This window comes from Notechis scutatus, chromosome 5 (genome assembly GCF_049901735.1).
Source record: "Notechis scutatus isolate UNSWTSFEM ecotype Mainland chromosome 5, rNotScu1.2, whole genome shotgun sequence".
NCBI classification, from domain to species: Eukaryota; Metazoa; Chordata; class Lepidosauria; order Squamata; family Elapidae; genus Notechis; species Notechis scutatus.
Window position 1 is genome coordinate 57046466 of NC_142013.1, and position 14325 is coordinate 57060790.

Genomic DNA, 14325 nt, shown 5'->3' on the forward strand with positions numbered 1-14325 from the left:
CTTCAGCTAATTTTTTCATATCCAAAATATAGTTCTGAATGTATCCAGAGCAAGTAGATTTCCTGCTTTAAAGCACTAGCAGAGAGACTGGGCGTTTTCGGTTTGTAATGCTGCTTCCCCCTCCCAATGAATGTCCTTTGTGTAACCCCAGCTAATTCAGAAATCTTTCTGTGTAGTGAGGACTGCCCTATCATGTGACAGACGCCACTAGTTGCAGCCAGTGATTGGCTAACTCTTACAGAGCTAATTGGTGGCTCTGTATAAGAACTCCCTGCCCTGAAGTTAGAACCTTTCCTCACACTGCTTAGTTATGTGTAGGTTAAAAAGCTGAAGCCAGCCACGATTGATTCAGCAGCATGTGATAAAGTTTTAACACTTGTGTGGGCTCGATTGAGCCAAGTGGTAGACAATAAAACCAGCTGCTGCCAATTTGGATTAATGAGTATCTCCTAGGAGTTGGTAACTGCCACTTTAAGACTGCTGCTTACTCCCTTTCTATTGACTGCAATTGAGAATCTTTGAGAGAACTTGACTGAGACAGTTTTCCTTTCTTGTTTTTAATCACAGGAATGAAGCATTGATGATATTTTATCAGCAATAGAAAATGTCTATAAGGGGAAACCTTACATTTCTATAAAAAGTGTTTTGTAAATTTGGCTTCTATAACTATGACAGTTAAGAACTGTTAATGGAAGCTGAAAAAAGCATCACCAGGAAGCATGGCTTACGGGGAATGGGTAAGTGTAATGCAATATTGGCTCTTGCTATACATCATCTCTTAATACAGAATGCATTAAAAATGTCCTGAATTTTAGATTTTCCACAGTGTGGATAATAATGTAATTAAAATCAAGTATACTAGTTCTTTTAATTTCCTGAACTTCTTTGGTTTAGAATAAATGAAATAGTTTGCTTTGAACTTTTTGGACAGATAGTTCAATTACTAAGAGGCATAAAAGTGTCAAACAGAGAATGTTTCAGGGCAATGTTTTAAGGGGAGGGCATGATTTTATTTTGCTTTCTCTGTTATAAATTTGTGAGTTTTTATTTTCATAGGTAAGAGATGTAGGAAGCATTTTTGTGTAGTGAAACTTTAAATCGTACTTTTGAAAAACAAGTATGGTTTTTAAATTGATCGTTTCCCTTTCTGCTAATACTACAGAGGTACATTGTTAGAAACTTAAATATTACTCTATAATTTTCTGAGAATTAAAGTTTTAAAAATGCTACTTTTCACTAACTCAGCTCCATAATAATTTTCAATTCAAAAATATTGGTAAAGTGTAATTTAGGAAAAGGTACATAATACCTATAGTAGCAAAGAAAATTTTTTGAGAAGTGTTCTGATTTTTGAATGAACCTTCTAAGAAACAAAGTTGTCACATCAAGAGAGAAAATGTTTTTTTGTTTTTTTTTGGTATTAGTCATGCTTCCTTCAATTTGCTCATTTACAGATTTTTCTTATAAGAATGGCTGTCTTGAAACAAATAGAGGAAACAATTAGTGGGCAGTCAATAAAATTAAATAGGAACATAATCGGGGAAAAATACAGTGAACTTCTGAATAGTGTGTCTTATTTTATTTCCATTTATTTTCATTCATTATTTTGTTTAAATAGATTTTTTTGATAGCAAGCTTGTCGCTTTTGTGCTGTTTGAAGCTTTTGTGGTGTTTGAAACACTGTAGAATAGGAAGTCAACTTTTATTCTGTAATTTCTCTAGCTAGGAGGTTTGTTTAAATCTACCATTCAGAATTGTTTTCTTGTACCTAAAAAATGTTAAAACAATTCTTTCAAAAAAAATACAGATATTATATAAAATCACACAGGAAGTTCTTAATGAGAAGAGCAATAAAAAAAGAATAGGCTTTCTGATAAGCATGCTTTTTAAACAACTCTGTTCCTTATTAAACTGGAAAGAATGTGAACTCTACTTTGGCAATAATTCTTGCTTTAGCTAAGGTGTGTCCAATGAACACCTGGGAACAAATACCTGTTGGATATAAGAAAATTTGGGAGGAGGTCTTACATTTCATTTGTCATAAAAGATAGGGGTTCTTATTTAAACAACCTTCAGTTTATGCCTTATACACTCTAAATTTTTAGAATGTAAAATTATATCTGGGTAATCTTGCGTGTGAAAAGGTGAAAAAAATAGTTGTTGCTTAGAAATATCCAACTATTTTTTGAAAAGCGAGGAATCTAAGATATCTAAAATAAGAATTAAACTAAAATATATTTGCTGTGCTTTTTAATGTTTACACTTGTACACTGAAATATCCCTCTGATGTCATGTTTTTATCTGACCATGCAAAACATTGAAAACATTATATATACTAATTTTACTTCATCAACCCCCTGTATTTGGGTACTTGGTAAGATCAGAAGGAAAAGGAGCTTTTGTTTTATAAGCATGTGGAGGTTTAGTTTTTGTTCTATGCTAATCATAAACTTTCCTGAGTGGTGACATGTTCATACAGCTATCTTGGCAACAGTAAGGAAGCTGTTTAGCCTGGCCTTCTTCCAGGATGTTTTCCAATGTTCCAATATTACAGCCCTGTTTTCCCTAGGAATTTCCCACCCAAGTACTAAGCAAGCCTGATACTGCTTAGCTTTCACCACCTAGACAAGATCAGGTGATGTCAAAGAATTGCTGGTATTGAAAAAAAAGTTAGAATATGTTTACTTGTCTTCAACATCTCAAGTCTATTTAAAATGTAGGTATTTATCTGTGGTAATAGAATATGAACTTTTTAAAGGTCTTCTCATAATTTGTTTTTTTTTTCTGAGCTAGTTCCCAGTCAAATTATCCATCAAATTAGAGAATATTTATACATTGGAGAAGATATAGTTTAAAGTACAGTAATTATGGAATCTCCTTAAAATATACCATCAGGTTTTTATTTCCATATAATGTACTTTAACATTTCACCTTTATATAGCTGTAGAACATATAACTAGGCATTTACAGATATAGCCAGTACTTGTTGGGAAGTGTCCTCAGAATGGTGACACAAAATCTGACCTAGCTTTTTCACACATTTGGTGATAGTTCATTTTATTTGCGCATCCTACTAGGACAGTCAGAACTCTCTAGTATGAATACTTACATTAAAGGTACTTAAACTTCTGTTGAAAATTTACAACTCCACAACTTTTTTGAGCTTAACACAAATAAGCTTGTGTGAATGTGCTTTTTAATTGCCATGACTACCTTCTTAAAGCAACTTAAGACATTCTTGAGTATATGTTTATGAAGATAACTATATACTGAGTTTTATTACCAAGAGTTGGGGAACAATATTTTAAAAATACAAGTACATTTTTAAAAATTATTTTACAAGAGATTCAAGTATAATTTCAGTTTTGAAATTATTTTGAACTACCTACTGACTAGAACCATTTTCTAACTTTATTTTTTAAGCATTACATATGAAGGACCTAAGAATCAGTTCTTTTTCAACAAAGTAAAGAGATAAGGACAATATTAAGGTCAGATGGAAACTTCAACTGATATTGGGAGGGACATTCTTATCAAAAAGTATGTTCTAGATACAGTGTTCAAGAATAAGTGACAAAACATCTTAAAAGGCTTCTAGAAACCTGCTTATTAGTGTTTTAATAAGCATGATGAAGATATTATGTTTTAATAATGGCTGTTGTCAACCTTTAAATTTCACTTGCTGTTCACTTGCTTCCTTATGCTTAACATGTTTTCTGTTCATAAATTTCAAATTGTTTTCCTAATCTAGAATAAGATTGTCCATGTTACCTAAACAGTGTTGTCTATATGTAGACTACATAAATTTATGATGAATCTACTACCTTTAATGGATTGAAAAAGAGTATGGCTTCAGTAATTGCACTGAAATTTAAAGGGACAAGGCCACAATAGCAGTTTCTGTCTTCAATTTAGAAGATAGTTTGGTGGAAAAAGAGGTTGTGATGCAAAGAATATGTGTTCCTTGATATTCTAGGCCTCCCTAGAGTTGAAATAGTGAATATATGTGGAAGAAGTGACAATGGTAAAATTCTACTTAGAATGAGAGGAAAACTGGTGTCTGTCATTTTCTGGACATGAAAATGGGAGCAGCTATCTGGGTTTTCTTTGGAAGTCAGGAACTTTAAGACCAATGATTTCGGTGGGATTAGGTGTTTCCAACTGTCCTTGAGTCTCAACTGATAAGTATCTTAAATATAGTCGGATCCTCACATTTGCAGCACAAGTTGAACATTATTGACCACTAGACAACATGTGACTCATTGGGTCATCATTTAAAAGATATTTCTTAACCTAAACACAGAAAGAGAATGACTACAAGTGTACAAAAAAGTAGGGTGAGCAGGAGAGAGGTTTTTCTGGGGATACGAAGGGGCATGATTTTGTCTGCTGCCTGCATCCCATGGATGGGCTTTTCTTATTTGCACAGATCAGTTTCTGGCATGGTCCTGGTCCATGGAAGGGAGATAATATATAACACTGTTCCTGGAATATACTTTATGTTCTAGCTTTTTCTTAATAACTCTTGCAGTATTATTAATCTTTGAAATGTCTTTTTATAACATAAAATATTGTCTATTTCTAATGTTGAGCACATAAAATATCTGTAACATAAATGCATGAAAATTATATCAATTAACAATCCTTGCTGACTACTTAGAAATAATTCCTGTTGAGTATAGTTGGCCATCTCCGAGAGGTAAAGAAATTAAAGGATTACATCCTTGGTTTTAATTTTAAAAGTGTGCCTTAATGAGCCCCACTGATAATAATTATTAGTAAGTTCTAAGTGCATATGTTTAGAATGGGGAAGTTAAAACAACTAATTTTTTTATGTAAGTAAAATGGATATCCAAACATATAATACACATTTTAAATATGGTTGTTGAAGGTACATTTTGTATTATGTCACAAAATGCTTTATGATAATTTTTTGTCATAAGCATATAAAATTTGCTAAATTTCAATTCCATAGGAATCATAGGTTTAGGGGGGTTGTAGGCGCAGTCCATAAATTAGCCCTTTTGAGGTACCTTTGTTGAAAAAGTTTTGCCTTATGATGCACCATTTTGCCCAATGAAACATTACAGATACAAGAGTTTTAATACTATGTAACATATTTTAGGTCATTTTAGTGAAAATATCCCAAAAGTAGTCCTGACATCAATTAATAGGCAGCTTAACTAATAGATTGCTTGCAAAACAATAATGAATTTTCAAGAAAATTATTGTAGCTGCTATGAACAATTGTAGATTCCTATACAAATTTACATTTTGATAAAACTAATGGAAAGGAGATGACAGTGAACGTTTGTCTGGGGAAGCTACAATGCTCTCAGATCTTCCTATTTTAGTCTCATATAAGTGAGGCAGTAAATATTCTGATCTTATATAAGGATCAATGAATTAATACCGAGTTAAAAATAGAGGGAGATTTCTTGTAAGTGCTACATCTCTCCAATTCTCTCAAATGTGCACTGTTCTAGAGGAACTGCACTTAAAAAAGCAGGTTTATAGGTTGAGAATATTTTTGTTTCATTATTGCTTCAATGATGATCCTGTCTGCATAAAATAGCATTTTCAACAGTTGCTCTTGCTGTGGTAACGTTTACTTTCTTCAGTCCACTATAAATAGGACAGTCTTTGTAAATGGTGAGGAAACTTCCCTTAATCCAAAGGAAGCTATGACTGTTAATCAAGACTAGCCAACATGATCATTTTATCCTAGTGTTTTGTCATCTGCACTGGCAGTTTGTTTATAGAGCCAATTGAAAGTTGTGGTTTTCATTGCTTGGTTCTATTCCAGGACATGCTATCTGAAAATATTTTAGTATACTAAACTATAACAGAAATATTTTGATCCCTTTGAGTATACATCCAACATTCTGTTTATTGTTTTAGTGTTTTTATAACATTGTACTACTTGCTACCTGGTTTATTGTGATATTACTTGCTCCATTTTTTATTGTTATAGCTGACTTTATATTGTTTTCAGTTACTAATATTTTCAAAATATATGATCCATATATAATACCAAAATCATCTTGCAAATCTTTATAATTTTCTGGATTTGTTTTAGATTTTTATTGAAATCAGAGTAGTTTTCTTTAATAGAAATGGCTAGTCTGTTGATGTGGGGGATTAGTGAGCTTTTATTGAATCTTTCAAAAATATTTTATAATTCTACTGTGATTTCTTAGATTCCCTTAAAAAAAATTGCTGCTTGGAATATATTTAGTTTAAGTCTCTAGAATGCTCCTGAGTAGATCTTGGTGTTGTCCTGCCCGGATATTAACTAGGTTCATCTTGCCTATATCAGTAGTCTATTGTTTGCTCCTGAATAGCTTATTGGGTTCTAACCACTATCCACAGAGAGCAAGGACTTTTTTTTTTATGTGTGCTTTCTTATTAGTCTTATTTGTATATATTTAATTACAATGATTCATTTTCAGTATAAAATGTATCCACAATCACTAAAATAACCATAAACTTATATATTGTCATATGCTTAATATAGGAATGGAGAGTAAGCAGTTTCACATACTACTTTATTATAACTATTATCCCATGTTACATACTGTATTTTGGACAGGTATTGCTAAAAGCCATTTTTCTTAAATTGAAATGTAAGTGGTACTGAAGTATATGTGCCAGTTTTAATATGTGGTTTTCCTACTTTTAAGCACTCACTATTCCTATCTTTGGCAAATTTTTATAAAGTGATTGCACATTTAAAATGAGTCAGTTCCTGTTCTTTTGGTTAAAGCTTTGTTGGGAGTTCTCAAAAACGATATTTCAGAATGTGGATGTGGTCAGCCTAGTCACTTTCAAAGCATCTTAAAGGAAACTAACATCAACTGTAGCACAGATATAGTCTAAAATTTATCCTAAGTCACAAGATACCCTGCAAATGTGTCTTAGGATTTTTGGATACATAATAAATTCTCTGTTCTAAATTGTATTAAATTTGATGATGCAAATAGTTTAAGAAATGCCATTGGCTCTAAACTAATGCAGTTCTTCTAATAGTTAAACAGTTTTGACTTGTTTGTGATTATGTGATTTGTATTCAAAGTCTGTGATTTGTATTCAAAGTAGTAAATTAAATTGAAACTATGAAAATTTAAAAAGCCATTTTAGTGATAACAGTTAACTGTATTTGTGTAATATATCTAATAATACCTTATGAAACAACAGTTCGTGGGAGGCAATATTTCTAATGATGCTTCTTTCTAGTTTGTATTTTTTTTATTTAATACAATTTATATTTTATTAAGATTATTAATATTAAGAAAATTATGTAGTGGGCATTATTTGACCCAGCTCCTGCCTATCTAACAGTTCAAAAGCATGCAAATGCAAGCAGATAAATAGGTACCACTTTGGTAGGAAGACAACAGCATTCTGTGTGCCATGTTGTATAGTCATGCTGGCCACATGACTGAGGGTGGCCATAGAAGAAGGAAGTGAACCAGGAAAGTACAGAGTCCCCCTCCATTCCCAACCCTCAAAGCCATATTTATCAAAATATAGTTCCCAGTTGTCCCTAGTTAATGAAGTCCATCTGAAAAGAAATTTATTTGCTCAAGGGGTGTAACTAAAGACATCCCTGGGGGCAGTAAAAAAAAAGTCAAGATAATGGCCATGACTGCACAGTTAAAGCCCCTCTTCTTTTTTTACATGCATATTTCAGTGACATTGATTTAAAAGTTTATAGTGAGTCAAAAATAAAATGCAGAGGATCCTGGATGTCATTAAATATAAATTTATTAAATAAAAACTTTCACTGAATTTTCATTACACTTTGTCTACTTTTACCCTTTGTCTACTTTAAACCACAGTGGTGATTGAGTAATGATGGTTCAAGTATTTATTGGAGTTGGAAATGTGACAGATGTCTCTTATGAGGACAGCAATTACAAGAGACACCAAGAACCTCTTTATAATATGGAAGCAGTGAAAGCAGCGGAGTCTCCATCTACTACCAGAGTTGTATCCACGCTATCCTACTGGGCTCACAGATACACCACCCCTATAGCCATTATTACTTTATTAGAAGTCTCCCTTGTGCTGAGGCATCCTGAGCAATGCAACCACATGCAGTGTCATTCATTCTCTCTCTCCCTCCTTCCCCCTCCCTCCTGCCCCCTTTTTTTCCTCCCCCCCCCTTTAGGACTTTATGGAGAGAAGCATAACTCCATGATTGAGTGGGACAGGTTGAGAGACATGTAATCTTCTGGCACATTGAAATGCTGTCATAGGCAGGATTGGAACCTGTTCTTATTGCCATAGACTCAGTTGCTCCTTTCTACAGCTTTAAAAGTAGGTTCTGTAATAGGATAACAAATTCATGTACCTTGATGCAGGCCTGGGAGTGCAGCCATACCTTAATGAGATGTTGAGCTATACTTTTCCTTCTAAAGCCATAGCAAATCTGAAATCTTGCTATTATACTATGAGAGCTTAAAAGAGGACCAGATAGTTGCTACTCTTTTACAGGCTATTGCACTCCATCTGCATGTGAACAAAGTATAGACAACAAAAATGTGCTGGATTCAATGTAGTTCATAACATTGAGATACAAGGATTTAACATTGGATTCCAAAACCGTAAATGTGGTACCCTTGTTTGATTTTAGAAATGGTTTTCATTGTACACAAATGGTTTTCAACAGTCTGAAATAATCCTCCTGGAAATAGATAGCAGATATCTATCTAGGTTCCACAAAAGAAGATACTCTTTTTTTGGCAGTGTGCCAGCATAAAAAACGAGAGGGGTAGTTCTGAAACTTTTAATTATGAAAGCAGTCACTTTTACTTTTGTGTTTTATTCTTCAGAGACAGATTGAAAGAAAAAGCTCGCTAAAATAAAAAGGTTGGTAAATCAAGAAGCCATCCATGTCTAGCCCATTGCCTATGGGCTACATGCATCCCTGAACAGCTAGTAATGCAGCACCATAAGATAATAAAAGTCTGTAATTTATATACATTAACTATATTCCAAATTTTATGTGTAGCCCAAGACAATTCCTCTTTACTCAATGCAGACCAGACAAGCCAAAATGTTGTATAGCATGGTCTAGGCAATGATTGACATATCTCTGGAACAATTCAATGTGGGGAATTCAAGCCAGGTTGGGATAACACAGTGTAAAAATAAATGTAAACCGAGCTTTGGTACCTGGGAAGGAATGAGTGGAATAATTTGGTCAGTGGTTCTAAATTTGGAGTGGCTGATAAGGAGATGCTATAGGGAAATTTTTCTTCAGCACCTTATTCTGAGTTGAGCCCTGAGGCACAATAGATATGCCTATTCTTTGTTAGAGTTTGCAGCAGAAATTCAAGTCCAGAAAACACACAGATGACTGACTCAGCAGGATTCATTAAACTTCTTTATAAACATCATAAATGACTAAAATTTACAATACCATTTGTAGATTCTTTCAACATAACATAAGCAAAAATGCAGCAGCAGCTCAGAGCAGATATCAGTTTCAGTTTCAATTCTCAGCAAAGCACCCAGACCCAAACCACACCCAGGCTCTCATTGGCTGGGCTGTTGCCATGCTTGTTCACTTGCTGACTTTGTTAACCATGTGTCTGCTGGTTAATGAATATACTCGTGACATACTTAGTATTTGACATTTTCTCCAAAGAAAATCCAAAAGCAGAACAATGTTTACAGGAGTCCCAAAACCCCAGGTCTGTGGCCTGCTACAGGGCTGTGGCCTGTTCGAAATTTATATTTTTATGAGTTTTCTTTTATATATATATATATATATATACATATATATATCTTTATATATATATATATATATATATATTCATATTCCTTAACTTTCAACCATTGTGCTTAGTGACCATTTGAAGTTACAACAGCACTGAAAAATAACTGTCTTGCTTAACAATGGGCATTTTAGGCTCAGTTGAGGTCATAAATTGAGGACTACCTATAGTAGATGCCCAGTAGCTTGAATATTCTGTGTTGTATATAGTTATATTAAATATATTAAATGCGAGTTAATATTAAAACATGTCAATAAAACAGTATTTGGTTGAATAATACAAAAGTAACAGTAGTAATAAGTAATGTGGCACTTAACTGACAGGAAAGGTATATCAGGTCACAGGAAAAGAACCTAAATACTTAAAATGCCAGGGGGAATTAAAAAATTGATCTGGCAGTGAAAAAGCCATAATACTGGAATTAGGCAAGTATTTTTGTGAAGAACATTCTTTATTTAGAATACCACTGCTGAAAAAAATACCTCATTTGGCAGAAGGACTTAAGATTATGACCTTACATCCAGAGAAGTAAAGAGAGAACAAGTTGCTCTTCACATAAGCTGGGAATATAAAGTGGGGCCTAAAACAACATGTTTATCTCAGCTGCTGTTTTATTTGCTAAGACTACACATCTCTCCAAGCCATGAGCAGATTGAGAGAGACACCTTTCCTTCGGGCTAAATAATGAATCTCCCAGGCACATATTATAAGAAATGAAACTCAAGGCAGGAACCAATGGTTCCCAGGCTAGGGAGAGCCATTGTGTCAACATAGATCAGGTTCCTTTCAGGTACAGCAAGAGAACTCTCAAATATCCTTTCACTTGAAAGTCAGGAGGAAAAGGCCTAGAATTTAAACCCTAGATCAGGGGTGGGCAAACTTTTTGGCTCGGGGGCCGCATTGACTTTTAAAATTTGACGGACGGGTCGGGTCAGCACAAGATACGATACATATAAAAAACTGCATTTGTTAACAGTTCCCCTTTTCAAAGCGAGGGAGGAAAGAGTTTTGTTTTTAAGTGGAAGAGACGCCTGCCGTACTCAGGGTAGGAAAAATAACTATTTTTTCTCCGAGACACCCTCCAAAACTCAAGTTTGGCGTCATAGTTAAATTTGCACAACATAGATAGATAGATAAAGTGGCCGCGGTTACATACGGACCAATCTTCGGCGGGCCGCATAAAAAGACCAACGGGCCGGATGTGGCCCACGGGCCGTAGTTTGCCCACCCCTGCCCTAGATCATTAACTTATATGTTGCAGTAAGCAGTTACTCTGTATGTAAAAGGCTTCATTTATGTCTTCAAAAAGAAATCAATCTAGCTGTCAGCCTTCTGACATGTAACGTTAGAGTCTTCTTAACAGATTAACAGAATTGGAAGGGACTTTGGAGGTCTTCTAGTCCAGCCCCTGTTCAAGCAGGAGATCCTATACCATTTCAGACAAATAGTTGTCCAATCTCTTTTTTAAAAACACTGATTGAGCACCCACAACTTTTGAAGGCAAACCATTCCACTGATTGATTGTTCTAATTACCAGGAAATTTCTCTTGATTTCTAGGTTGGCTCTCTCCTTAATTAGAATAGAATACTTTATTAGCCAAGTGTGATTGGACACACAAGGAATTTGTCTTGGTGTAAATACTCTCAGTAGACATAAAAGGTACATTCGTTAAGAATCAAGAATCATAATGTACAACACTTAATGATAGTCATAGGGTACAATCAACAATCAAATCATACTAGGAAACAATATAAGTTGTAAGGATACAAGCAACAAAGTTACAGTCCTACATCCATAAGTGGGAGGGGATGGGTGATAGTTTCTATCCATTGCTTCTTGTTCTGCCTTTAAATGCTTTAGAGAATAGGTTGAACCACCTTTTCAAAAATCTAAATAAAGGAGTCAACATCTGGAATGCCAATATTTTCTGCTGTGTCTGTCTGAAGATATCAAAACACCAGTAAAATAAGTGTCTAATAACCTGTTCTCCATATTGTAAAGATAATAAACAGCTTATTAAACTAATTATCAGAAGAAAAATAAATTAATTGGCAAGTTTACTTGGTCTTCCTGCAAGAAAATTTGTCTTGAAACTACGAATGCCTGTCTCTCTCTCTCCTCCCTTCATGCCTTTGTATTACTTATTTTCTGGAATGTCATTTCACATCAGTCCAGCACATATGTACAATTCAGAAAATCAGTTTCTGGAGGTCGTTAGCAGCATCAAGTTTCTGGGTGTGCAGCTAACGAGAAGGATAGCTTGATCGCTCAACAGTGAGACACTGGTGAAGCGTGCTCAGCAGCGCCTGCATTTTCTGCATCACATGAGAAAAGTTCATCTTTCCCTGGTCCTTACCACTTTCTATAGAGGGACAATCGAGAGCATCCTGTCATATTGCATGACTGTCTGGTTTGGAAGCATTACTGCTTCATACAGGAAGGTGGTGCAGAGAGTGGTGAGGATGGAGAAAAGATCTTTGGTAGTTCACTTCCTTCTATCCAGGACGTAGCACATAAAGCGATGCTTGAGCAGAGTCCGGAGGATTGCCTGGGACACTACACATTCTCTTCAGGACTTGTTTTCCATTTTACCTTCTGGGAGACTTCATGGTATCTGAAGCAGAATATCTAGATTAGGGGTATCAAACTCAATTTTATTGAGAGCCACATCAGGATTAGGTTTGACCTTGGAGGGCTGGTGGAGATATGGCCATGGTAGGCATGGCCATGGTGGGCTTGACACCGCACCTCGGCAGACATGGTTTTATAAATTTACAAAAATAGGCATATATTTCTGTGATTTTGTTTTTAATACTTATTTGATCTACTTGATTACCTTATGAGAGACCAGATCAAGAAACTGACTCCATAGGAAGACTAGAACTACAAAATTGTTGACATAGGCTACAGTAGCAGAATCCTGCAATCCTGAAAGCTGAAATATTTTACTTTGAAAACCTTCTGAGTCAAGAATGGCCTCCTCGAGCACTCTGGTGGCCCAGTTTTGGGCTGGGAATGCATCCTGGAACACTCTGGAGGCCCATTTTGGGCCTAGAAGGCCTCCCAGAGAACTCTGGAGAACAAAAGCGATTGCAGGGGTTGGGTGCATCCCGCCTGCACCCCATTTTTGCTAGCAGAGGCACTGCGGCCTGGTCCTTTGCTATTTCCAGATCAACCCTGCGGACCAGATCTAAGCACCCTTTGACACCCCTGATCTAGATCACAGTTTTGTTCCATATAGCAGGGGTCTCCAACCTTGGCAACTTTAAGCCTGGAGGACTTCAACTCCCAGAATTCCCCAGCCAGCAAAGCTGGCTGGGGAATTCTGGGAGTTGAAGTCCTCCAGGCTTAAAGTTGCCAAGGTTGGAGATCCCTGCCATATAGCATTGTGAACTTATGTTACCTCTTTCTGCTCTAACTGGGCAGTGATGTGTGTGTGTGCATGTGTGTATGTGTATGCATGCATGCATGCGCAGGTATATACGTATATAGCATGTGTATATGCGTGTTATGTATGTGATTGGGTAGATATACCCTTTCTCTTGAGAGCAGGCAATAGAATTTCATTTTTAATGTGGGCTGGTGTGCTCGCAGTAAAAAAAATGACAAAAGTTATCTTAGTTTCCAGGTGATGGTTCTCTTGCATAGCAGAATGGCTTTGCAACCTCTGTTTTTCTGTAAACAACTGTTGATTGCAGCTACAGTGACTGTGAAGAGAGAGAATTGCAAGCCTTTTCCCAGTGCCCACCATATAAATTGGGAATTAAAGTCCAATATATCCAGAGGCCATAGTTTGATAGGCTGCTTTATAGTTAGCTTCCAGATATTTTTGTTAATTAAAATGTACTCTTTTTTTTGCAGATAAATAAAACCAATAATTTTTTAGAGTAATACATATATAATTAGGAGTGAACATAATTATGAAAACATGTCTTGAGGAAAATACATTTTAAACATCTATATTTAATATGTTTAAAGGACATTGATGCAGATGAGGCTACCATATAATTATATAAAATTGCTGTACTTCCAGTACTCTTGTTCATTCCTCAGAGCACTGTCTAAACCACTGTCTCTCAACCTTAGCAACTTAGAGCCATGTGGACTACTCATGCTGGCTGAGAAATCTGGGAGTTTTAGTCCACACCATCTTCAAGTTGCCACTATTGGGAAACACTATAAGAAGTGCTACTGGTTAACATTATTTCTACCTTCCAAACTATGAGATTTCCCATAAATAAGGGAAAATATATGTGTCCCGGAATAATGTTGCAAGATCCAGTCTGGATCATCACCAGGACCAGATGATTTGTCTTTTGAGCTTTTTAACTTGTGCTGGAGCCCTTCCACAGGGAATTTGTCTCTAGCAGAAAATGTGAGATTTCTGAAATGAGAAATTTTAGTTTTGATTTTTAGAATGAGATTTCCAAATTTATCATACGCTCTTGAAAACATTATTTCTTCCACTTTTTTTCAGTTTATTTCTAATAGTATTCACTGGCAAATTCCATTGATAGTCCTCCTTAGATGCCCTTAACT

The 14325-nt window shown here is 35.4% G+C and overlaps 1 long non-coding RNA gene across 1 annotated transcript in view; it reads left to right on the plus strand.

Annotated features, from left to right (window-relative positions):
• Window positions 1–293: 293 nt before the first annotated feature.
• The window catches only part of LOC148130489 (uncharacterized), a 79416-nt gene continuing 65384 nt past the window's right edge, over window positions 294–14325 (plus strand). Inside the window, exon 1 of the long non-coding RNA XR_015749823.1 lies at window positions 294–737. This is a non-coding gene — a long non-coding RNA (uncharacterized LOC148130489). The remainder of the gene's footprint in view (window positions 738–14325) is intronic.